Genomic DNA, 16,382 nt, shown 5'->3' on the forward strand with positions numbered 1-16,382 from the left:
TCTTCAACCTGGTTCGGAACTTGGCAACCAGCAAGTTGTGGTCAGAGTCAATGTCTGCCCCAGGAAGCGTCTTCACATCCTTCACACTGTTTCTGAATCGATGTTTCACAAGGATGTAGTCCAGCTGATGCCTCTTCCAATCCCCAGGTGCCTTCCATGTGTAAATTCTTCTCTTTGGCTTCTTGAACCAAGTGTTGGTAACAATCAATCCATTTCGTTCACAAAAGTCAATAAGCATTTGACCTCTGTGATTCCGTCTTCCTAGTCCATGTACAGTTGGATATTTATTTTTAAATTTTTGAATAAATTTTTCATAAGACTTCTGTACTTCAGCATCCTGTTGCAATTGTTTAACTTAACGTCCATGTATTTATCGTCCGTCAATATTGCAACACTTGTTTATTAACTACTTAATTTTAATTTTAGTTTAACATTATACACTTTGATACCACATGTTTCGGCCCCAAACGGCCATCTTCAGGTGTCTTCATATGTTACAAATATTTTTTGAAATTATGTTAAAACTGCTACACTGTCTTAGTCCGTGTTAAAATCACACGCTGTAGTTCTCTTTTCAAGGTAAACCAGATGAAATCCATTAAAGTTTCTATTATACCCACGTTATTTTGATGTATTTTATTTCTCCTCACACGGGGTGTCGTCCACTTTCATAAATGTATGTCTGTCCGGGGTGTTTTGTCTCGGAAGCTTACACCTCACGTTCGCAGCCTATCTCTTTGTTTGTTCATAAACATTGAGAGATACCGTTTCCTCCGATACTGAGCATGAAAGTGGAAAAATGTGTCAAGATCGATGTTGTGCATTGTGCCTCAAAACCAGGGTAAAGCCTGGGTCACGTGAAGGTGCTTCTTCAATTTACGTCACATAAAGAATGGATGATATCCCGGTAATGGGAACACATTACAGACACCGCCATACAAGTCAACAACATAAGAAATTTTGTCAGCATTACATCAAGCTTCAGCCAGTTCTGAAAGAAGTAATCGTGTGCGCATAATGGGCCGTGAAAATCACATGATAATTGCGGTGAGTTTTACAGAGAGCGGTAAGTCTTTAGTTGTTAATTCAACTGCATGTATGTGTGATTTCTACAATTGTCAAGAGATAAATCCGTCTCTATTGTTCTGGGCTATGACACAAAACAAAAAATATTATCCGAAAGACACCAAAAGGGATACTGTATTTCTTGTGAAACTTGCTGTTTTCATTTACCTGAAAGAGGAGGCGGCACAAGACTGCGTTTAATTTCATGAAGTGATGGTACTCGTATATGCGAGACGTCCTCAAAGCTGTAACAAGTAAAAGGAAATGCTATCCCTGTAAAAGGCCGTGAAGGCCCATAGGGTTGTGAGACGTTGAGGGTCCCACATTTTCTAGACAATCGGCTCAAAGATGGCGGTAAATTTGTCAGTCTTACGCGCCGGCCGCGCTTTACTCCCAGGAAAATTATTTAATTACTTCCTTGTACTCATTTCTGTTAGAGGCTGAGTCGACCCCAGGGCCATAGTGCGGCCAGAAGGATTAGGTCAATTGAAAAAAATCCAATGACCTCATCGGGACTTGAACCCGCGACCTTCCGGCTTGTACAGCTGTGACAATTCAAATTACGGTCTCTGAGATAGGACATGCGTAGTCTCATAAGCGGTTGCCAACGTTTCAGAGGAACATACTGGGTCCATATTCTCGGTTGAAGCTGTGCTTTGAAGATGGTGGCAAAAAATGCCTTTGAAATGATGGAGAATACATACCAGGCTACATTCTGCCGTAACCCAGAGGACCACGGCGGAACACGTTTTATTGAGGGTAACAGTTCTTAAAGTTTCCTACTTCTTGTGGATGAGGACGTTGACTCCTAAAGTTAAGGAAAGAGAGAGGACGGCCGTCTGTTACAAGGTGATAAGGAAAATTTTGATCTAAGAGAGAGTAAGTAACAGGAGGCCAGAGAATATTGCACAGTGAAGGAATACAAAATTCAAAATCTGCTTCCAGCATTACCAGAAAACTAAAAGTACAAGATGATAGGGGGAGAACATAGCACATGGGACGGGCGAGAAATGAACACAACACTTCAATAGGAAACCAGAAGGGAACGAAACACTTGCAGAACTTACGTAAATTGGAGGGCCATATTGAAATGTAGCCTTAAGAAATGGGTTATTCAAATGCGGACTGGATTTATATGGCTTAGGAATGAATCAGTGATGGACATTTGTGAAGGAGGTAATGACAGTTCCACTTGCACATAAGGCGAGAAACTCTCGACCAGCTGAGTGACTTCTGGTTCCTTCAGAACTGTGAATCTCCGTGCAATCAGTGGAACTAGAAAAGCAACAGAAGCAGGTTAGTTACTGATATAACGACGTTTCCAAACCTTACTGACACGTCTGAAAGCACAAATACATTTCTATGTAATGTAATCCATAGGGCGCCTTCCGAACTTGCTTATGTTTGTTGTAAGAATTTACAGCCATAGGAGTACATCTACAGGTTCTGCATATTGCGTATCAGTGCGATGACGCTGGGAAGGTACATTGCAGTCCAAAAAGAAGACGATTACATAGAACTACTTAAAGAACTCCTGTCAAAAAAGTGACGAATGTACAGCGTGGCTTGGGATCGTAAAACTATCACTCTCCTAAAATATGGCATGTAGAAAATGTCAAGTAAAGAATTCACAAAAGATTTCTTTAGCTATTCTTTACGTAACTTTCCCCTTAATAGAATCCTCAACGGGTATCTCCCTGTTTCTGCTGTAAGCGTGGGAAGGCGCTAACTCTTAAATACAAGGATGGACCTAAGTCTCACTACACTTGTTCCTGCCCTTACATTCAAACAATTAAATTTCAAATTAATAACATTAATCATATTTAAATAGGCAGCACGGCAGTGGCACGGTTACAAAGGAGATAAACACGCGTGAACCGCGTGAGTACAAATAATTCTGGTAAAATTCGACATGAGATATTTTTGTGGAAATTCAGTGTGTTTCTTCCGATGTTTAGGTATAATGACTGATTAAAACCATCTTTACGTAAGGCCAAAAATAAAAGACATTGCACATTGTCGTCACCCAAACTGCAGGTAACAAAATGAGGCAGTTGTTTCTGTCCAGATGCGAAAAGTAAGTCATAACATGCTAATGAATCGGTCTCCCCAATAAACCAGTCACCCTACTGAAATGGCTAAAGAGGACCATAGCGTCCCATGGAGAATTGTAAAAGGTTTGGACTGTCACACATCGTTAAATTACCTTCAAACTTTGCATCTCAAACTGAAAAGAGTGCGTCAACTGACAAACACTGAAGAGAGACGTCCCTATACAGGATCTCGTTTGTACCGAGTAAAGCTAGTAACGCTATTGACCGGTAAACATACTCCTCATAGAATACCGTGTATAACATATGTGCTCAAATTATATGAGGGAAAGTTTTCGAGATTTAAATTAAATAAAATTGATTTCGCACAGGAAGATTATCCATGCACTTAAATATATAATGAAGCATTAGTCCACTTGTTTCAGTCTCTAATGCAACATAAAATTTTATTTTAAAATGTCATTACAATTTCCTTTAAACTTTTATCGATTAAGTAGAAGAAATACACGCCCGAATAGGAAAAGCTACGCGCAAAGGATGCATAACGTGGACGCCGCGACATGGAAGTATCGTGAGTAAAATATGGGCATACATTCTCATGCAATTACAACGTGCAGTATTAGCATGTAACATAGGAGCTGATACAGTGCGGATGGTTTAATTATTAGCTGTTGCCTGAGGATGGCTTTATAAGGCCGAAACATATCGCAATAGTAAAATAAAATACGATTCTAATGACATTTTAAGAAGTTTAATTGTAATTGTAATTGTAATGACATTTTAAAATAAAAGTTTACGTAACACTGGAGATTGAAATAAGTGAACGAGTGATGCATCAGTGCCACAGGTTGCTGAAATATAATATTATAATATTAGAAGCACTATATCCTTTAGGAATACAGGGGATTGGAGTTATAGCTCCATCCTTCTTAACTTCGGCACAAGATGGAGGTGAACTGTCAGCTTCAGGCATGTACCGCTTTACACTAGGAGACAAGGCAGCTGATGCTCATTAAATAGGAGATTGGGTGGGCCTCGGATACGGTTTGGGTTCTAACGTGAAATATCTTTATCCTTGTCTAGAATCGAACCTCGGTTGTCCATACCCGTAATCTAGTCGCTATATTGACTGACCTTTCCAGGCCCTAATTTCGCACATATCAATAAATGATGAAAAAATATTTTCTTTACAGACTGTGATCGCAGCGTCTGCACTTTCTTCTTCTATCGCACTAGAAAGGTACCCGGATCCACTGAGCTGCTTGAAATATTACGTGCGCAACAGGGATGCTACCTTCTCCCACCTAACCTGTCCCAATGGTCTAGTCTTCGAAGACAGCGCAAAGCTATGTGTTCAGGAAGGTAGCTGTCAAGACGACAGGCCAGATATTACATACAGACGTGGGGATGCGTGTGCTAGCTCTGCTGGATACTATTGTAATACAGATAATACATTTACATATTGCACGTATGACCATAAAAGAATTGTAAATAACAAAGCTTGCCCGGCAGGCAGTACGAATATGATTCCGGCGTGCGGAGCAGGTAACAATCCGTGCCCTGCGTAACAACCTTATATACACGTCAATATAAGGTCCCTCTATCGGTACCCTGAAATATATGCATGGCATAACACTTTATACATCATTAACTGTACTGTTAGATGAATATACATAATTATATCTGTAAGGTGTACTCATTCTGTGTGTTTGACATTATCCATTTCCTGGGTTTCGTACTAAACAAGGATTTAGAGCTGTTCTGAATCCGTTTTCTGACAAAAGGTTGTGAAGTTATGGGCTTCCTTCTTGCCAGAAGACGGAAGTGAAGACAGATTTATAAATGCCCAGTGCTAGTAAAAATACATTGTAAAAACAAACTTCATAATAGGGACTCTTAAAGCCAAACTTGTAATGAAACTGAAATACGTGTATGAATAGTTAACTACTGGTTAAATTACCCGAGAAAGAGAGAGATAGCAGCATTCTGAAGACATTATATTTGTTGTGTTGTATTTCATTTAATAAAATAAAATATTTTATATAATACTTAGCCTGTTTTCCTTAATTTTTATTTCTTTGGCGCTACAGCCCTCATTTGGGCCCAGGGCTACCTCCATGAAACTCTCCGTTCACTTCGGTTTTACTAGATCTTAGACATACGGTAGGACTCCTTGGGCGGGTGATCAGCTCGTCGCAAGCACAGATGTCAAGTATTTTGTCACTCAATCGTAGGACCGATGCAAAAAAGAACTGCTATGACAAAGACAATTAGAAGAGGGGTGCGGTTCCAAACTCCAGTACTGAAACAAGGACATTCTGTTCCAAATGTGTTACATTGAATGATGGACGAGTGGGTTGAGAATGTTTATTAACTCCGTCACTGTAAGATTAATTTTTACAGTATATGACTCTATTTAGTATATATGTATACCTGGCCTCAGGAAGTTATATAATTCATGTAAACACTCACTTCACCAAGATTCCAGTCCCATGTTTAAATAAGAATTATTTCTATAGTAGTCGTATGTTTTCCCCATTATAAAGGGAATATTTATGTCCCATATATGCCTAAGGATGAACAAAATTCTACAACTTATTCAGGGTCTTTTTGGAACAATGCATCTTCATCTGCAAACATATCGGTGTAGGTCCGTCCGAATGAGTCTATCTAAATTGTTCCAGTTTTTAGCTCTATGCACTTCCTGCTGTAAATACTGTATAAGCTGTACTTTTTAATATCTCTGTTAAATATTTAAAGCAAGATTGAAGCTTCATGTAAACCTACTGACTGCTCAAACGTTAAAAAGCTACACATTCCGTCCAGTTACTGTATCAGTGCAGTTGGTATGATTATTACAATTTGTTTATTGCTAGTGGGGTAGCACGCAGTAGCGTAGTTGGTTGAGGGGCTGTGCTACAAGCCGGAAGGACGCGGGTTCAAGTCCCGATAAGGTCTTCCGCACTATGGCCCTCTCAGCCTCTAACAGAAATGAGTACCGGGAATTAATTAAATAATTTTCCTGGGGAGTAAAACGCGGCCGGCGCGTAAGGCTGACAACCTTACCGCCATCTATGAGCCCATTGTCTAGATAATGCGGGACCCTCAACGTCTCACATCCCTATGGACCTTCACGGCCTGGTACAGGGATAGCTTTACTTTTCACTTTTTTACTCAGGCTTCTATTACGCCCTCAGTCTCACATCCGTGCAGTTTCCTCAACACCCTACTCTCAAACAGAGCGCTCTTTCTTGGGGTAACAGAAACATTTCTTAATTGCATGTTCATTCATCAGTAATCTGTCAGACGACAGGTCCACAGCCTCTTCCAAAACAGTTTCTCCATTTAATGCGATCTTCTGTTTTTGGAAAGAGACTATCCAGGAAAAGTGATAATGTGGTAGTTTTTCCATTTGCTTTCCACATCGCAGTACAACAGCCATTCACGCCTGTTGCTATACGAACTTGAACCATCTCGAGCATCATTTTCTCTGTGCTTCAAGTCGCCGCTGATGACGCTGCTTCCGGCATCAGTTTTCGGTGTCTCTCTTCGTCTGATGCCTACCCTTTGACCTGTCCAGCAAGGGAGGCCCTGCCAGTAGCTACGCTACCGCTGGTATAGCTCTCAGGGTCCTTGGCATACTCAAACACCCTCACCACGATAAGGTGGAGACACCAACGAGGGGGTGATGTAGGGTTGATAAATGACTGATGGTGAATTCTCATGTAACTGAAATAGAAGTCAGTACTCAACTGATGAAATAATATATATAATCTTTATTGTAATAAATGTAATACAGAACTGACACATCTGTAAAATGTAAGACGTGAAGACGCTACCATATTTTAAAATCTTATATGCTTCATGCTTTGCTTATAGCTTACAGATTCGTTAAGTGGAAAGGTTCAGAAACTTGCATCTTACAAAATTATTGAATTATTAGACATTATCATCCTTTTTTTATCAAATTTTCGGAGACTGAATTCTGTGTACCACTTCCGGACCGGGAGTGCGGTCTAGTACTTTTAGCGATTGAGCCGAGTCGAGTAGACTTTTTCGTGAAGACACTGACAGAATCCAGTATCTAAAACGCAGTGTTTTAAATAAAGAACAGAATAATGGATAATGTCCAAAAACTCAATAATTGTATTAATATGTTATCCTTACAGACATTTAGATCTAATACATATCTTAGAGTTCTTTTACGAATATTTCGATAAAGGCCGAAAATTCCAGTTGTAATTAATATTATATGTAATCTGAATTTTATACCAAAGGCGACGTTTCGGAATCCGGATCTGCTTCTCTTCGAAGATCGGGGACCCATAAGATTACTCACCTCTACCAGAAGATGAGATATTCAATATGTTGCAGGTTATGTATATATATATATATATCGTTGTTTTCAATATGCAATAGGTTTCAACCCAGGAGGTAATAGTACTCCAGTCATACAAACTGAATATACCTTACAGTTTCAATTATATTCAATATTGTTCATACACGCACAGATTTTTCACAATGGCTACATGAAGCTACTGACTGAGTGATCTTATGATTACAATACTGTTATCTTTAAACACACGGATTTGTATTATTCATACGGCATATACCTGTCGGGCAGGCAAAGTTATTTACAATTTTTATTCCATCATACGTACAGTATGTAAAATTATAAATAGAATTACAATAGAAGCCAGTCTCGCAACCACATTGGTTAGCTGTCAGTGCTCTAAGAACTGGCTTCACTGAAGAACATGAAGTAGCTTTCAGAACACACAACTGTACGGGGTATTCGTAGGTTAGGTTACCAGGACAGGTTTGGCTATAGATACTGTTATCCGAGTACCGAAGATAATATTTCTTGGAGTCGAGTGGATCTGGGTATCTTTCTACAGCGTCACAGGCCAAATGTACAGAAGCTGCAATCAGGACCTGCAAACGGAGGTTTCGTAATTATTTTCCAACTTCAGAAATTATTATTATTACATATAAAAAGGCAAATCTCTCTCTGTAAGAGGCCGTGAAGGCCCATAGGATTATGAGATGTTTAGGCTTCCACAATTTCTAGGCAATCGGCTCACAGATGGCGGTAAGGTTGTTAGTGTTACGCGCCGGCCGCCTTTTGCTCCACGAAGATTCCTGAAACTCATTTCTGTTAGAGGCTGAGTCCATCCCAGGGCCATAGTGAGGCTGGAAGTATTAGGTAAATTGAAAAAAAAAAATCAATATATATTTATATATATGAATATTATTTGAAGAAATTATCGAAATATGAATTTCATTTTTACGCGAATTTCTGTATTAGCATTTTACCTTTTCAGTCCTTGGTGGTAATATTCTCATTGCAGTATTACCATACACCATTAATCTATAACCTATGCATAAACTGAATATTAATGTTCCACACCCATGTAAACAACAAGTTAATTGAAGAAGAATTATAATAGAATGGCAGTAAAGCCTACATTCTGCTGCCGCGTTCGGAGGTATAAACGCTGTACTCTGTGGTAGATACTGCCTCCTTCTTCAGAATTTAAGTTCGGCACTGGAAATTGACGCAGCGTTCTTTCCTCCTTAACTTTGGTAAGCGCTTACCAGATGAAACTTATCATAGCTCAGAGACCGCAATATGAAATTTCAGACATATGAAAATCTAATTTCTCATGTGTATTTTTTGATGAATGCAAAATTAAATGTAGTCCCCTGCTCCCTCCATCCACATGTACACGGAGAGAGGAAGTTCCTCCGAAACTACGGCAACTCCGTTTGATAACTTTCGGAGAAAATTCGTTGTCACAGCCCCAAGAACACAGTAATGTTCGCTTCTTCATAACCTGAGATCTCGAAGAAGAACCTAAATATAGCAAGCTGCTTGTACAACTCACCGCTAGTATGAACTGACTCTCACGTCCCATTGTGTACACACGTTTCGTGCTACAATACTGGCAGATTTCTGACGTGCTGTCAGTGCAGTTCCTTCTGTTGCAAACTTCTGCGTTCTCTCAATGTAACCGCGTAACCTGGCTGTATTTCCATATACGTACTTACAGTAGTTGCGGAAAGGACAGATTTTCTGTTTATCATTTCTGCAAATGATACGTCAGAAACTGAGCTGGAACTTTGTGTGAATAAGGCTTTACAATTATACAGGAACACAATGCTCAGTCTCGGGGTTTGCACATTTTTATTTTTGCTTTCAATGTCATATCACGAATTAGCAACATAATATAGAAATCTGTGAATAAATAAAGTGACAGTGGTAACAGAACGAGATCTATCCGGTTATTATCTCCACACTGTAAATAAAATCATGTCAACAGAGAGGATCTGTCTCACCAATTTCATTACCCGAAATTACTGGGCTACGTTACATTTCGATGCAAGTTTCGTTTTATTACATTTTCTGCTTTCTCTTTCTGCTAAAATTTTACCTTGATATGTATCCAGACGCATTTAGCCTTCAATGTTTACACCCCTTCATCAGTGTTGGGGTTGGGACATGCACCCCACTTATCCTACCCCCGCCCACACAGAGTAGCTTCTTGCATTGGCCCTACGCTTCATTGACAAGGTATGAGAACATCAGAAGTCATCCAGCCTTTTGTGGCCGTAGTTGCTAGAGCTCGGAGTACACTGATGGCTAGTTGAAAAGACTGTGGCGTGATTCACAGCAATGACCTGGAGTTGTCATGAATGTTGCAATCAAATCGCTTCCAAATTACGGCACTACATTTCAGTCTGCAAGCATTATTGTCATTCATTTTGCTTCTAATATCAACGCTTTGATTGTTCCGTTATCTGTTGATTACTGGGTTAGAAAGCTAATCACTAGTAGCAAGAAACTTGAAATTACAATGCGTTCAGCCATCGAGGAAATCTGACAACAAGGTTGAGCGGGCACAACTTTCCTCACAGAATGCTGCTGTAACTACCGATGTCAGAATGAGTCATTAGCGCTGATAAACTCGCGCCGTCAGATGGACTGAGCTTGTCACTGAAGTAAGTCGCATTAACAGCCACTCTTTGTTAGAGGTGTCGTTAGGCGGTCGACGTTTATACTGAAATGAATTCACTATTAAACAGCGTGTGTTTATTGTCGAAACTTCTGCAAGAAAAAACTTACAGAAAATGTATCAGATCACCTGACGTCACGCAGTTATCTGAACCAATGACTCATTCTGTTCTCGGCAGTTACAGCTGCAATCTGTGACAAATGTTGTGTCCGCTGGGCACTGCTCCCAGGTTTCCTCGAAGGTTGAACGCCCTGTATAATGACAGTCATCCAAAGGCAGGAGTAGAGGCAATACTTTACCTCGGGTTCTATCAAGTGTTCGTCAGCTAATGAGCAAGGCCGACGTGGTTTTCGAATGTGATTTGTAAGACGTTATGTTGGGTTATAGTTGTTAATTCCATGTACAGGATTTTCCCTTTATTTAGGAAATAAGTGAAAATATTGTGCACTTTGGAACGTATATTCTCTGAGTCTAAAAGTGGGTTCGCAGAGGAGATTGCACAATTATATAAGATTATACTAAGGTCTTGCAAAAATGAATACTATCTCTCTGCCTTCATTTGCTATATCGTTAGTCTAGGGATAAGTATTAACACNCCGTAGTTGCTAGAGCTCGGAGTACACTGATGGCTAGTTGAAAAGACTGTGGCGTGATTCACAGCAATGACCTGGAGTTGTCATGAATGTTGCAATCAAATCGCTTCCAAATTACGGCACTACATTTCAGTTTGCAAGCATTATTGTCATTCATTTTGCTTCTAATATCAACGCTTTGATTGTTCCGTTATCTGTTGATTACTGGGTTAGAAAGCTAATCACTAGTAGCAAGAAACTTGAAATTACAATGCGTTCAACCATCGAGGAAATCTGACAACAAGGTTGAGCGGGCACAACTTTCCTCACAGAATGCTGCTGTGACTACCGATGTCAGAATGAGTTATTAGCGCTGATAAACTCGCGCCGTCAGATGGACTGAGCTTGTCACTGAAGTAAGTCGCATTAACAGCCACTCTTTGTTAGAGGTGTCGTTAGGCGGTCGACGTTTATACTGAAATGAATTCACTATTAAACAGCGTGTGTTTATTGTCGAAACTTCTGCAAGAAAAAACTTACAGAAAATGTATCAGATCACCTGACGTCACGCAGTTATCTGAACCAATGACTCATTCTGTTCTCGGCAGTTACAGCTGCAATCTGTGACAAATGTTGTGTCCGCTGGGCACTGCTCCCAGGTTTCCTCGAAGGTTGAACGCCCTGTATAATGACAGTCATCCAAAGGCAGGAGTAGAGGCAATACTTTACCTCGGTTTCTATCAAGTGTTCGTCAGCTAATGAGCAAGGCCGACGTGGTTTTCGAATGTGATTTGTAAGACGTTATGTTGGGTTATAGTTGTTAATTCCATGTACAGGATTTTCCCTTTATTTAGGAAATAAGTGAAAATATTGTGCACTTTGGAACGTATATTCTCTGAGTCTAAAAGTGGGTTCGCAGAGGAGATTGCACAATTATATAAGATTATACTAAGGTCTTGCAAAAATGAATACTATCTCTCTGCCTTCATTTGCTATATCGTTAGTCTAGGGATAAGTATTAACACTATTCTGCAGTGGTTTTAATACCGAGATTTCTTTAATATATTTCTATATTTCTGCATTAGTTTGAAGCTCACTTTCGGTCACTCGTATACATTGAGCGTTCCTCATCCAATAGGATTGTCGTCATATCTCCACACAGTGTTTCTTAAAGTAGGATTTGAAGTTCTCACATCAGTGGTCATGAAATGGTCTCTGTTATGGTATATATAACGCTGTGTAGTCTGGTGAAAAGGGGGGAGAAGAGGAATGCATGTAGGATATTGGTGGGATAGTAAGAAGGAAAGAGACCACTCGGAAGACCAAAGCGTAGGTGTGTGAACAATATTAAAATGGATCTTACAGAAATAAGATGGGATAGTATGGACTGGATTGATCTGGCTCAGGATAGAGACCAGTGGATGGCCTTTGTGAAAACAGCAATGAACCTTCGGCTTCCATAAAATCCTGGGAAATTCTTGAGTAGCTGCAGATTTGGCTTCTCCTCGAGAAGAGCTCAGCTCCAGAAGTAAGTAAGTAAGTCTGGTGAAATGTAACCGACATTCTTTGGGAATATGTCACTTTCTCCATCCTGGCTTCTAGCTTGACGTAAGTTTTCAGATCTGAAGATGGAGTTGACGTGTTTCTTCGGAGCATCAGATAACTTACACAGGAATACTCGGCTTTGTATCTCAAAAGATAGAAGCGTTTTGAATCTTTCAGGTCAGTTCAAAATTATATTTCCACTTACAGCGAAGTATTCGATTTGACTTCATTCAAGCTCCGAACTTCCAATGTGTATACGCGTTTTTCATCTCCCACATAATGTCTCTTTCTTCTCAGGTTCTTTGGTTTGATCTTCTTAAAGATGCTTGTTTACGGACACGAATTATGAAAATCTTGATTACGCGGTTTCTCCAGCTTCCTGTTACGGCCTCCGCCTTAGCTCCACGCATTCTTCTCCCCATTCTGTCATACACCATCCATCCATATTGTTCTTTCATGCTGAAAGATCAATGTCCTTATTGCACGCAAAACGTTTCCAAGGAACGTATCGCCTCAATCTTCAGGGTATCCAGCGTGAACACGTGGCTGCATTCTGCAGTGGTTCACAGAAGACCTACACGACGCCACATCCCAGATGACGGCATTCTTCATAGTCACCGCCGTGAAAACCTCAAATCTTACAAACGTGAGCGTGATTTCTGCACAACTTACTGCGAGTATGAGCTGATTTGCCCCTCCCATTGTTTGCACACTATTTCTTCCTTCGCTACTGGCAGATTCCCGATAAACTCTGAATGCAGTTCCTTCTGTTTGTAATCTTCTGACGTGATATTTAAAAGTACACGCATTACCTCGACATTGTCCATTATATAGCACTAGAGGAAGCTCCAGAGCTTCATTCAGCCATTTCTGAAACTGAACAGAACCTTTGTTTAAATACAGATTTGCAATGATTTTATGGTATAAGGCATAGCCTTGGCCCTTACACATCTTTCTTGTTCATGTCCTAAGCGATAAACATCTTACAATTATTTGTGAATAAAGCAACAATCATAACAAAACCAGATTTATCCTTATCTTCACACTACGTGATTAAAATGTTGTCACGTGTTGGGTGTTTGTAAAGCGATAAATAACTTCACGCCGTTTTGGATCTTAGCGAATTTATTGAACACTCGCTCTAACACTTACACGGTTCACAATTTCACAATTACTGCCAACTGCAGTATCACAATTACTGCTTTAACCAAAGCTTTCATGCAACTTCCACTGTCTTCGACAGACACTCTTAATACTCGTAACTCATACTCATACTGGATACTAGTAACTCGCGTTACAAACACCCAACACGTGACAGTATATTAAATTATATTGTTACATCTAAACATGTATCCACAAAAGAAATCTGTCTAATATATTCGTACCGGTCATTGGTCGGTCCACTATATACTTTAACACAAATTTTAATTTTATTAATATGTTTACTGGATTTTCATGACATGATCGACCTTGATGTTTATCTAGATGCATGGAGCCGTCGATGCTGACGCCTCATACACACACACACGAGACCTGTCATTATGTATATTCATGAGACTGAGCAGATATTCCCTTCGTCTTGCCACAGCTTTGCATGAACTTCCTTCACGCCTCTCTAAAGAAACGTAACATATGTTGAAAATCACTGTCTTCAGGGATGTTACACCGTGTAGCCCCATGTTTGTTCATCGAAACAACCACTTGATAATTAATTTCAGAGCTTCTCTGAATATTTTATATGGCCGGGTATGTATGTTTGTATGGGTGGCATGGAGTCGTTTTGTGCATAAGACAGATATAACCACTCGGGCAGGTTTTGTAATCTAGAATTGGTACATTATTTGTAGCACAGTATTTAAAAGAGTTAAAATTTAGACATGCGAAACCAAAACCATTACACTCGCCCGATGATGGTAGAACTATGGGATTAATTATGGGTAGATCACAGGCATTTTTATCTGAGACACATTTACGACTATTTTGTTCGAAGATTAATGCATTAGGACAAGTCATACGAATGATGGTGCCACTGCCCAGTGATTCCATTAAGTAGTATGAAGAACAGCTGAGTGGATCTGGGAATCTTAGCTGATTGGTGCGAGCAGAAGGTACATTTTGCTTTTCCATTGCCTTAATGTTCTGTGCCCTGTATCGAGTTGTAGCATCAGAAGAAATTCCAACACCCAACTGCAGTTGGGCTGAAACTGTACGTACTGACACTGCTACCATAAGCTGCAAGAAAATGTGGTATAATTACGCATAAATATGTGCTGAAATAATGTGAAAATGACAAAAGATTGCTTTAATTACAAGGTTCATACTCTTGACTTTGACAATAAAATTGTTGAATTTATACACTTGATGTAAAATTAATAAAATAACAATTTTATAGATATTAAAAATTTTATTTATACTGCAGCTTCAGAAAATATTCCAGTTTGTAGTCCGGCTATGGGACTCCTTTCTGACTTAGAGCGCCCTGTTCATTACAATTTATTTTTGATCATTTGAAGGCTGAATTTATTCTAAATAAGCAAAGTGCGGCAAAGGAACCTGACGATTTTTAAAATGCGTTATGTTGGTAACCTCTGAGGATGAAAAGGGGGGATCATTATGTTTGCTAGCATAACTGATGCCGCTGCAGTAGGCACGGAGCAGTGGAGAAGTGGAGATTGCAACATCATGCGTTTGTTGCTGATTTTCTTTTAACTGGTGAAGCTCTTATCAAAAAGCAGCAAATATTTCTCAAGCATTTCAATATTGCTCGTGACGGAAAATTATCTTGTCGCAATGCCATACAATTATTGGTAAAAAAAACTTCAGAACAAATGCTTCTGCAGTGAAAAAGAGACCACGAGACAGTGTGCATACTCGTACAGTGCGATCGGCATAGGACGTTGAGGCTGTGAGGCAGTCATAGGCGTGCAGCCAGGAGACATTTTGTTGCTCCAAGAATATCCGATCGGAGGGTGAGGAGAAATTTACACAAGGATATAAATTTCTGTCTGTACAAAATGGCGCTGGTGCAAGAGTTAAGCGACCGTGACATCACAAACTATAGCACGGCAGCTGACCGTTTGATCTGAATTTTGTCGGACGATGTCATTATCCGTATGACAGAAGAAGCACACTTCTGCTTCTGTCGACAGAGAGAATTTTCGCTACTGGGCAGAAGAAACTCCACTGCAGTTCCAACAACGGTCTCTTCACAGCGCGCGCGTGACTGGCGGATAGGAGTGGCAAACTTTGGAGATATATTCGTAGACCCTCGTTTCTTTGAAGAGTAAGTTGGGTGTGCAGTTACAGTCACGTCTGTTCGTTGTGTTGAAAGTTATGGAACTTCCTCGCACCAGAACTGAACTCTCGACCATGTGGTTCCTGCAAGATGTTGTAACTGCCCATACAGTCAGAGTATCGTTCGGGAAATATTTCCAGAGCATGTTATTTCAATTCGAGGCGAGCTTCCATGGCCTGCAAGTTCTCCTGATCTCTCTATTTGTGATTTCTCCCTTTGGGGGTGCCTTTAAGCAAAAGTGCACACCACTAGGCCACGACCCTCAGTGACCTGAAGACCGCAATTCGGAAGCAAATTTCAGCAATACTGGAAAATATGGCGAGGCGAGCACCGGGAAACCTGTGAGCCAGGTTGGAAGAGTGTGTACGCAGTGATGGGCAACATTTTAGTGACGTGCTGTTCAAAACGAAATAAGCAGAGACGTAATGAAATGTACGTGGAATAAAATGGTATTCACTTTTCATTCATTTTGTAACAATAAATTAAGAAATGAAAATAAAATTTCACTGCTTTATATAATTTTGAAAAAGTCATGTTCCTTTATCTCACTCTACACATAAAAATTCAGTTGAAAACTCACAGAAAACACATTACGTCTCCATTATAAAGATAAATCGGTTAATGCAGCTTATGAAGAAAGGGGCTCCCAGAGCCGTCAGGCGGCAAAATAAGAAAATTAGATCAATGGGACTCGGAACTAAGTATCACTATGCTGGCGAGGGCCAGCAGCAATTCAACAGTCAGACAGTCAGTTTATGAAAAAGTCGTTGTTTATTGTGAAAAATGATACGATTCACATAAACACACTCTGTGGAGAGACTGTAAATTTTCAATCTCT

The 16,382-nt window shown here is 40.0% G+C and overlaps 2 protein-coding genes and 1 long non-coding RNA gene across 3 annotated transcripts in view; 2 read left to right on the forward strand and 1 right to left on the reverse strand.

The window, feature by feature from the left end:
- LOC111871108 overlaps positions 1-16,382 on the forward strand; it is a 286,680-nt gene that overhangs the window by 211,379 nt on the left and 58,919 nt on the right. The gene's annotated exons all lie outside the window — the stretch shown is intronic.
- LOC111871382 (chitin-binding lectin 1-like) overlaps positions 1-16,382 on the forward strand; it is a 157,135-nt gene that overhangs the window by 116,462 nt on the left and 24,291 nt on the right. The gene's annotated exons all lie outside the window — the stretch shown is intronic.
- LOC111871393 lies at positions 6,873-9,804 on the reverse strand. The gene is made up of 2 exons (XR_002844014.2): positions 9,005-9,804; positions 6,873-8,051 (listed from the first exon to the last, which is right to left on the reverse strand). It is a non-coding gene; the product is annotated as an uncharacterized LOC111871393 (long non-coding RNA).

This window comes from Cryptotermes secundus, unplaced genomic scaffold (assembly GCF_002891405.2).
Source record: "Cryptotermes secundus unplaced genomic scaffold, Csec_1.0 scaffold152, whole genome shotgun sequence".
In the NCBI taxonomy this organism is placed as follows: domain Eukaryota; kingdom Metazoa; phylum Arthropoda; class Insecta; order Blattodea; family Kalotermitidae; genus Cryptotermes; species Cryptotermes secundus.